This window comes from Macrobrachium nipponense, chromosome 10 (assembly GCF_015104395.2).
Source record: "Macrobrachium nipponense isolate FS-2020 chromosome 10, ASM1510439v2, whole genome shotgun sequence".
NCBI lineage: Eukaryota > Metazoa > Arthropoda > Malacostraca > Decapoda > Palaemonidae > Macrobrachium > Macrobrachium nipponense.
In genome coordinates, this window is record NC_087204.1 from 81189733 (window position 1) to 81200336 (window position 10604).

General features: G+C 37.3%; 1 pseudogene; it reads right to left on the minus strand.

The window, feature by feature from the left end:
- Positions 1-9709, minus strand: part of LOC135224015 (uncharacterized) — a 41774-nt pseudogene extending 32065 nt beyond the window's left edge.
- Between the last annotated feature and the right edge of the window lie 895 nt (positions 9710-10604).

Sequence of the window (10604 nt, forward strand, 5' to 3'; positions counted from 1 at the left end):
ATATATATATATATATATATATATATATATATATATATATATCATACAAATGTTTTATAGCTGTAGTTGGAACGCAGGTCTCCCACTGCGTTCCAACACCGCGAGAATGTCAAAGAGAATCCCCACAGATAAAAGTATTTCGAACATCTATTACAACTGCAGCAGCCATTTTTACGAATTATGCCACTCGAACCTCCTTTATTGCCTGTGCCTGACTCATAAAACGAACTGAATATCCGCGTCGATTGCGCATGCGCTCTCCTGCATTCGTAAAAAAAATTTGCTTGACGGTGTTGTTAGTGCCACTACCGGGTTAAAGTTTCTACATGAAAATGTCATGGAGGGCCAAGATATACAGAATATTTCAAACCCATTTAAAGGTTCTGGATTTTGAATTATTATTTTTCCAAAAAATTTTCGTGATCCGCCGAATATGCTAATATATATGCTGGACTTACAATAATAATAGTATTATAATAATTATAGTATGTTACATTGAACTTCTACGGGATAAAAAAACGTCATCATAACCTCTATCTTATTGAGATTTGAATGTGATCCTAGTCAAAGCTAGAAAATATTTTATTACCCAAGTCGCATGAATGATATAAACATTAGTTAACTTTATCCGGATGGGTCCCTTAATTGTTCGCAGCTACTACGCAGCTGACAAAGCGTTGGCCAGCTACTTCAATGGTTGGCGGTTCAAATGTCCATGGGAAGAGGTTTTAACTAACATATTTCAGGTCGCAAAATAAATATGCCCCGATATTAAGCTTTACATATAAAAAATTTTCTGCTCTTGATTTATATCTAAGGATGAGTTATTCTAATTTCCTTTTACATGAAATGTGTATCATCTAGTTAGAGAAATGGCTTATGTGTAGGATTATAAAAATTACTATGAGCTACGATAATCGGCAGCTTCCTCAATTAGCATAATCACAGGCTCTTTGCCTCTGTAATCGTAAATTACTGTTCTACAGAAATACCAGTGATTGTAAAGAGCATTCGTAACATAGCATAATGTGCAAGTAAATAGGCGCCTTTCATCTCTCAGCTTTAGTATGTTCCCCTAGGATGAAGCAGCAGTTTCCGATGAGAAGCAGTAGTTTCCGATACAAATAAACTATTTCATTATCTGTCAGAGGAAGTTATATACAAACTGTTATTTTGACATTTCAAGATTATCAGTAATTAACGAATACATAAACTCGCTTCGTAAATCTCATTTTCTCTCCCCTTACATACATACATATTATATAATATATAAACTTACATATATACAAATAAATATATATATATATATATATATATATATATATATATATATATATATATATATTATATATATGTAACGTGTGTGTGTGTGTGTAAAACCTGTGCAAAAACTTCTGTAACTCCAACCTCTATCTTCCTACGTATAAGACTCATCAGCTGCCAATGAAACTCCACTCCAAGGCGCCCCCCACCACAAAAAGAAAAAAATACAACATTGAGATGCATCTCACAAGAATTCTTAGCATTCCCTGGACATCAGTGCCCTTTCCAGCACCTTCTTTTATTCATTCTATCTATGACTTGCAGTCTTCCCCATTTCTTCCTTCCCACTGCTCCTGGACTACAGTGTAGACTTTTCACAAGCCAGTTTTCTTCCATTATTTCCACAGGGCCAAACAATCTCGACATACTGTAATCGCCTTTCAGTTATGCTAACCTTTCAAGCACCTCTTCTCACTCCACCTACTATATTAACAATTCGTTTCAGCGGAATCGTTTATATTTTAACACCCGAATTTCACTTCCATAAAGTACCCCATCCCTCCCTACCGTGAACCCCCTAACTGTTCGCCCACCAGCAGTAAACTGGGATTTTAAAAACCAGAAAACCAGATACTTTAGGGCGACCACGGAAACCAGGTTGCGGTCAATAGTTCAACCGGCAGACGCCTTACTTTGTACTAACACAAATTGTAGAAATGACCACCACAGGAGGCAAAATTACTAATGAGACTGGCGAGAGCGCAGTTCAAACTTGCTCTTAAACACTGCAATTTAAATGAAAAACAACTAAGAGCCGATGCAATGTCTAGAAACTTAGAATCTGGTGATTATCCTCGTCTTTGGAAAGATATCCAGTCCTTAAATCCCAAAACTAAAAAGCTATCACAGAGAGTAGGGGAAGCAGTCGGAGACGAAGCTATCGCAAGTATGTGGGGCGATCACTTCAACAATATCCTGAATTGCATAAATGATCTAGATTCCCAAAGGGATGCAGATAACCTCCTTACTGACAACATTCAATTTCATTTTGCAGACCGTATTACGCCAGGTAACATCAGCAATGCCATAAACAGCCTACCTAATAATAAATCGCCCGGCTGTGATGGTCTTCCTGCAGAGGCCTTCAAATTCTGCCATCCCATAATTCACATTTTGCTAGCTGCCCTATTCAATGCGTGCATAATTCACCGGTTTCTTCCAGACTCCCTAGTCTTAGTTCACTTGATACCATTAATCAAAAAAACAAGCTAAAGGATGCAGCTGACCCTGGGAAACTACCGGCGATTGCAATCACAACGATCGCATCGAAGATACTTGAGTCTGTTCTTCTAGTGAGACTTCTCCCCTTTCTACACACCGCTGACAACCAGTTCGGGTTTAAAGCAAACCACTCAACCGACACCTGCATCTACATACTGAAAGAATTGCTGAACTACTACCTATCATCAGCCTCTCCTGTTTTCCTTTGTTTTGTGAGAAAAGCATTTGACAGAGTAAACTACCTGAAGCTCTTCCTGAAGCTGCATAAAAGGGGCGCACCCCTGTATCTAATTGGCATTTTACATTGCTGGTTCTCCACACAGCAATTCTGTGTCAAATGGGGTAACGTATTATCTTACACCTTCGGCTCCCTAAATGGGCTTCGGCAAGGGGGCATTCTCTCTCCATACCTGTTTAATACGTACACCGATGCCTTGAATGTCAAACTGAACTCACTCCCAATCGGATGCACCGTCAATGAAACAACTATAAACAACCTCTGTTACGCCGACGATATGGTTCTGATTTCCCCATCCGTGCAAGCGTCTCCAACGACAATTAGACCTTGCCGCCAATATGCAGAGGAATTTGATACAATCTATAACGAAACCAAGACCCAGTGCATGTCGCTGCTCCCGAGATCGCTTAAGCATATTGTAGAACCTTAAATTTTTCCTCGGAAACCATCGGCTGGAATTTGTGCAAGAATTTCCGTATTTGGCGTCACATTTATCACCGGAACGACCTAAAAGAGACGGCAGACATTGAACAAGGTGTCGCTAAACTATGTGCAGCTGGCAACATGATTGCAAGGAGGTTTGCCTTCTGTCACCGAGACGTGAAACTGCTGCTCTTCCGCTCTTCCACAGTATCTATGGGTGTTCCCTCTGGACGAACTATACCCGAGAGACCATGAGACGCATCACTGTTGTGCACAATGACATTCTGAGACGCCTCACAAACACTCCCCGCTACCACTCCGCCACACAGATTTTCATAGAAAACCACCTGGACAATTTAAAAATCATTATTAGGCGAACAATGTCCAGTCTGGTAACCCGAGTGAGAAACAGGTGCAACTCGCTCATACAAAGCATTCTAAGGAGTGAAGTAAGAAGACAATCTAAATTGTGGAAAAGATGGGAAAATGAGGCCTTTGTCCCCTAAAGGACCTAATCCCTGTATTGGCAAGATGTCATCTGCAGTCTGTCATTATTACATTTATTGCTGATATTTTAATTTTTCATTATTACCGTGATTACTATCAAGTTAAAGTTTTTTTTACATTCATTTTATGTATTTAGCCCTCTGGACCTGACTACTGTAACCACCTAAGGTCTCTAGTTGAAATTTAAGTTATATAATATGTGCACTAACTGTTATTACTCTCAATGCATATTTTTTTTTCTCACCAATATTATTCTGTTATTACCAGTATTATGATTACTAGCTTTTATGCTACCTCAGCTATTTCGTGGATAAGTGCCGATTATTCATTTTCTTTTTCTATTTTATCATGGCTCATGTATCTAGATTGTGTATGTTACTGTCTGTATTTTTTTCTTCAATGTATATGGCCCCGAGCTGAAATAAAGCATATTATTATTATAATTATGATGATGATGATGATGATGATGATGATGATGATGATTATTATTATAAAGGAGAACTAGCTTGATAATCCTTCCATAAATTTCCACTTTGGATTCTACAAGACACCCCAAGTATCTCCTCAGTCTTTTACATACAACTTGCTTCCTTCCTTACGTAACTTATATCTTCCTACATACCTACTTAACTTATATCCTCCTAGGTACCTACGTAACATATATGTATATACTCCTAGATACCTAACTTAACATACTAGTATAGACTCCTACATACCTAACTTAACATACTTGTATATGCTCCTACATATCTAACTTAACATGCTTTTATATACTCCTAGAAACCTAACTTAACATACTTGTATATACTCCTAGATACCTAACTTAAACATATATCTTCCTAGATACCTATCCATTCACAATTGTGTATACACATTACTATAGATATTAAAAGACAAACTGTCATATAAATAAATAACTAGAATGCACAAACGTTCCACGATTCAATCGCGTATCATAAGCAATTTCATAGTAAGTTTTCCTCTTGCGCTCAACATTAATTAAAAGTCCTGATCTGCCGAGCGCCAATTAAATGGTTTTGCTGGAGCTGAAAATTATGTATTTTGATGACACAGGGACGTGCCGGCAATTTAATGGCAAATTCGTTAGCAAAATTGTTGATGTCCACATTACTAAGTGACGATGCTATTATTTTAATAGGATATAACGCGTCAATTTTATCGGTGTTGCAGCCACGTTGGCGTTGATCGTTACTAAATATCAGTATTTTTGTTGTTTTGATTTTAACAGAAGTAGTGAATGAAAAGATTTTTTTTTTCTGGCTTGGACCAAGTATCACACGTAGGAATCTTGAGGTGATCCCCGAATCATCTGACCATAATTGATCAAGGACCCTACACCTGTTCTCAAGATATCCTCTTACACACGTACATATCTATCAAAGCATTAAATAAACATCCTGCCGAAGCATGTACAAACATTCATCTACACCGGTAAAAACCTGTTCTCGAGATTTCCTGTTATCGCAAGTACAAAAATGTCTACCAATACATTCACAAACATCCTACTGAAGCGTGCAAGAACACGCACATACCTCGGTAAAAACATAGCCTTCTTATTTCACTGAACAATGGATTATTAAGAATATATTCAATTATCGTTCTATACTGCAATAGCATTAATCAAATGAATAATTATATTTTAGTCTTCTTCATCATCAATAACAAAGCTAGAGGTGTTACTCTCATGGTCTTCTCAAAGTCTTTGTTCCAAAGCTTCTACATCTCGTAAATCCTTCACCCTCCAATTCCTCCATCACTTTAAACATATGTTAATCCACTGCCTCGCCCCCGCACCCCGAACCCTACCTTACTACCCTACTGGACTGGCAAAAGACAAATTAAAAGAACTGATACCTCGTGGATGAGCTCAGGTACTTCCTGTGCAAATTCATGATCATCAACGACACGGCAGGAAGAAGAGTTGTCAGCACTGGAACTCATTAAATCATTGACAGAATTTCTCGACAACTCTCAACACCAGTATGGCATTTGATCTTAGCCAGCGGCACTTTAACCTTGTAACTATCTCTCCGCCTTCCACTTAATTAGGGTGTTTCCTTTATTGCCTTACTGTGGCAGGGATAAAACCAAATATAATTATATAACAATCACATTCTATAGAACTCTCTTGATGTGCAAACGCAAGATAAATGCCATCAACTACTCCGACAACAAACAGTTCTCAAGAAATAAACCCAGCCGCACACCTTGCCCTAGTTGAGACGATAACCCGAATTTTCTCCAACTAATGTTTTTTTTTTTTTTTTTTTTTTTTTTTTGCCTTTTTTTTTTTTTTTTTGCCTTTTTTCCCCACCGTTCGATCCCTAGGTCTCGCTACGATGACACATTTTCCTCCAGCTGACGGGGTCCTGAGGGTTTGAAGGAGTTTTTCATCCTATCTATATCAATTTTAACTTCACGTGACAATTTTTTTTCTTAAATTCTAAAAGTTTTTTTACAAATTTTATCCGTAACCATTTTGTCACTTTAAAAATCATTTAATGACACTTGCAGGCTGTTATATGAGCAAGAATAATTACTGGCATAAAGCCATCTTAATCATAAGCAACAACAACAATTCATCAATTGAAATTTTTACTTAAATAAAACAACCACTCTAACGAGTTGCCATGTTCAGTACCAGCCCCATGGGAATGATTGTCAAAACAAATAAAAGGCGGTAAATATTTCTGCACCAGTAGGCTAAATATAGGCGTTTGATTTTATTATGATTTTTTTAAAGATTATTATGTATGGCATCATAGAAAATTAAATATAGAGTTGTGGTATTAAAGCACAAAAAAAATTGGCATTTAAACTAGTTTTAAGGTCACCCCAAACAACGTTCATCATTGGGGCCAAATTATCATAAGATGCCACTGGGCATAACATTCTCGAGTTACCCCCTAAGAGAGTCCATATTCTTTATTACATTTTAACAGTACTATAGAAAATGAGAAATCCTTGTAATTTGGAGGCGAACTTCTTATATTCATTTGCACCGTATTTGCTTACCACAGACGACGATTTGCCCATTATATATGGGAATAACTGGCTTAAATATGAGCTGTAATAATAACTACAGATAAATTAGTCCCACCATTCCTATGCTAATGGGTCTGTTACCCTAGTGGTCTAATCTAACTATTTCTCTCCAAAGCATCTACCTCTCAAAACCTTCCCCTATAAATCCTCCATCACTTTAACATATCATCTAACGCTTTGCCGTCAGCACCACCCCTAATCCACTCCTGACCTTCGACCCCAAACATATTCCTCCCAAGGTCTCTTTACTCCCCCTCGCTCATCTACTCTTGTATCAGCAATCTTTGCTACTAAGTAAAGATGTGATTGTACTTGAATTAAGGAATGGATTGAAACTAAGTTTGCCAGGTGTCCTCTGTAGAAGCTGCATCCTAATAAGCTTGACGGCACCAGACTAAAATGTATGTATTAAATAACCTGATAAATTAAGCGCTTCTAATTTCATGAAGAGATCTTAATTTAAATGACATACCTCATACCACTTCTGGGAACATTTGTACTAGTACCAATGGTTGCTGTACCATCTGAACAGGTCCACTTATTTACCGCACATTAGGGAAGCGGCTATCATACAACCAATTTTCTCAAGCTATGCGATGAGACGTAAACTTCTTGGCCATAACAGTTCACTGTCAAAGGTTCAGTTCTTTGGCTTGATCGTATTAATGGTACACTACATAAATTTTTCTCTTTTAATTTTTCAGCTTCATTTTACTTTAAAACTTTATTATGAATTTTAATGTTTGTATAACATTAGTCCCTAGTATTCTATAATAATTGATATTACTTCTAATATCTTACTTACTACTGGCAGTAATTGCATTACATGTATTACTTATAAGCATTTTGTTTCAAGCTGAGGTAGGAAATCCTTTCTGAATGGGATACTATATTTCCTTGTGGTTATTCACAGAAAATATTGACTTCACTACTTCAAAGACTAAATTTACTTTAATTACATACAAGGCAATGATACAATGGAATATTTTCTTCAGCTAAACTGGAATAAAATGACCTACTATGAGATTCAGGGCCTCTGTAACACTGTTTTTTGCACTTTGCTCCTTGTCAAAACATCGGATGTAGCTGAAAGTTGACATATGTATATTTTACAACCACACACAAATTTTGTCAGCATTATCAATAACCTAAACCAGATAGTTTTAATTTTTATAGCCGACGTCATGGCCAATGATTACGAGCCAAGAGTCGAAAAACATTCATTACGTAAGCAAAGTAAACACATTGTGACGAAATGTTGCGCCGCCCATCCACTAGACAGAAACCCATTCACCTTGTTCCATCGGCTCTGAAACCCAAAGACTTTATGAATGGCGGAACGATACATAGATGTGGGTTGGGTATCTGTGCTAGCGTAGTAATACTGCTGTAGCAGTAGTGCCGCAACAATAAAGCAGTAATATACATGAATTAAACGTTTAGGCCAACTGCTGGGATCCTTGAGGATCATTTAGCACTTCTTACAACTACTCGAGAAATGAGTTTTTATAGCCAGAAGTTAAATTTTCTAATCCAACAATGCCCATGATAAATTTCAGTGTTATCCTGAATTATAACGATGCCAAAGTGGGTGGAGCCTCATGAAGTTATCATTCTGACGATAATTATTGGTGAAGGTTTAAAGCCAAAATACGGTACCGGCTATTTTTTTTTTTTTTTTTTCAGTAAATAGGTAGATAGCCAATAAATAAAAATGCATGACATTGGATATAGCAGTTATCAAATCAAGCTTGTCTACTATGTTTTTGAAAATTACCATCTATTCCCTACATCTTGTCAATCTGATTGTGACCTATAAAGCAGACTGTAATTTCTTAGGAAACTTATTTTGGGAGTTAGACTAATAATCGAAGTGTTTTTGTATTTATTAACATTTTGTTGGTTTGTTCATTATGACAATCATCAGTGGAGAGGTTCAGAGTTCATAAAGGTGTGCTGCTTTGCTTGTATTTAAATTTGTTTGTCATTGTTGCCAGAGGTATAGCCTTTGTTACGTATAGCCAATCATCCATCGAGAAAGAGGGAAGAAATGCTGTCATAAGTTACGTAACGAGTGCGTTCGAAACCTTTTCTCTGAGTCACTTTTACATTACAAGTACCAAATTTATTCAACCTACGTAATGCAGAATACAGTCAAAATTTATGTGTAGATATAATGCGTATTCTGAATAAGCGTTATATTTATGAAATGCATAGATAAAAAGTTATTGCGAAAAAACCGTGTTACAGAGGCCCTGAATCTCATAGTAGTATCACCACAAATAAATTGAAAATCTAAAAAACGGTAAATGGTAAGTAGGACATGAAATACTAATGCCCTCTGGACAAATGAAAAGAAGACTAGTTAGAATTCACTCAGAAAAAAAAATCTCTAAAAATAACTATATTGACCAATTATTTAAACCAAGCACATAATAAAGATACAGAATCATCACCCATTTTATTTTCACAATGAACCAACCATTGTTACAAGTGAATAATTTTGGATTGAACGTTCTTATATTTAAAATAAATAGTCAAAGGATTGTGCAACCCGTATAATCCTTTGCTCATCAAGGGATGAAATTGATGAGAGTGAATGGTCCCGCATCAACGAAAGAATCTTTATTGGACGAAAACACTGGGTTTATCTAAATTTGCCTGAATAAATTCCGCGCAGATCGAAAGAATAGAGTTTTTGTCGTATGTGAAATAGTACAAGCATATAAAAGACTGCCAAAGTGCAAACCCGTATATAAATATACATAAAAGTATACGCATACACACACAACCAAAAATAATTATATATCGATTACATCACTTACGAGATATTTCTGCTGGGAATATCTCATATAACCGGAAGATATAAGTGATATAAGTGCTTCTGCCCCAGCCAGATTTCGAACTTAGGCCCTTGGGGCTCATGTGCATCTTTGTCAGTTGCAGTTTCAACATGATTTGCCTATCGTCGTCATCAAGCCGTCGTGCAGCTCATCATCGTCGCGAATATGGATTCGCAGACTCGTCATCATCGAGCATTTTATGAGTCGTTATCGACACGTAAACCCAGCAAACCGCCTACAATCCATGAAGAAGAGACGACATCGATTGGATCTTTTTCAAGTGAAGAAAACTATCAAGAGATATCTCATGAAGACCAAACTTTCCATTGATACCTATTCAAGTAATGAAAACACAGAAATACCGAGCCCTGCCCATTCTGTGTTAGAGGATGAATCCCATACTGAAGGATGGACCAATGTTGGGAAAAAGAAGAAAGCCTGCTGGAAAGCACCAGCCTAAGATGAAAGAGCCCCTTTTCCACACAAGTATCCTGCAAGCAATCCCTCTTCACCTCTTCCAAAATACAAAGCCTCCTATTCTGAAATACCAAATTGGAAAGGCAGAATCCAAACCTGAGGATGTATGTTAGACCAAATTTAGTGGGCGAGATGATCATCACCCCAAAGAGAAGAGATACTGAAGAGATTCTTCGAGGAAATAAGTTTTTTCAACTGTTAGACCCAATGGAGAAAATGAGAAAAGTAGTCATTTGCAGGTATCCAACCACAATGCCTCTAGACCCCCATTCTACAACTGAAAAATATTCTAGATGCAAAAAGATACCCTGGAAAATCTGGTACCCCCACAAGAAAAGTCATCGACACCTTTCAAGTAGAAATACCCAAACAAGTCTCCCTTGGAATATGGGAATCATTCCCCACTGAAGCCTTTATTCCAGAGCCACTTCGATGCCACTAGTGCCACAAGTTTGGACACCTCAGCAGCTGCTGCAGAGCCACAGAGAGGTGTGGTATATGCAGCA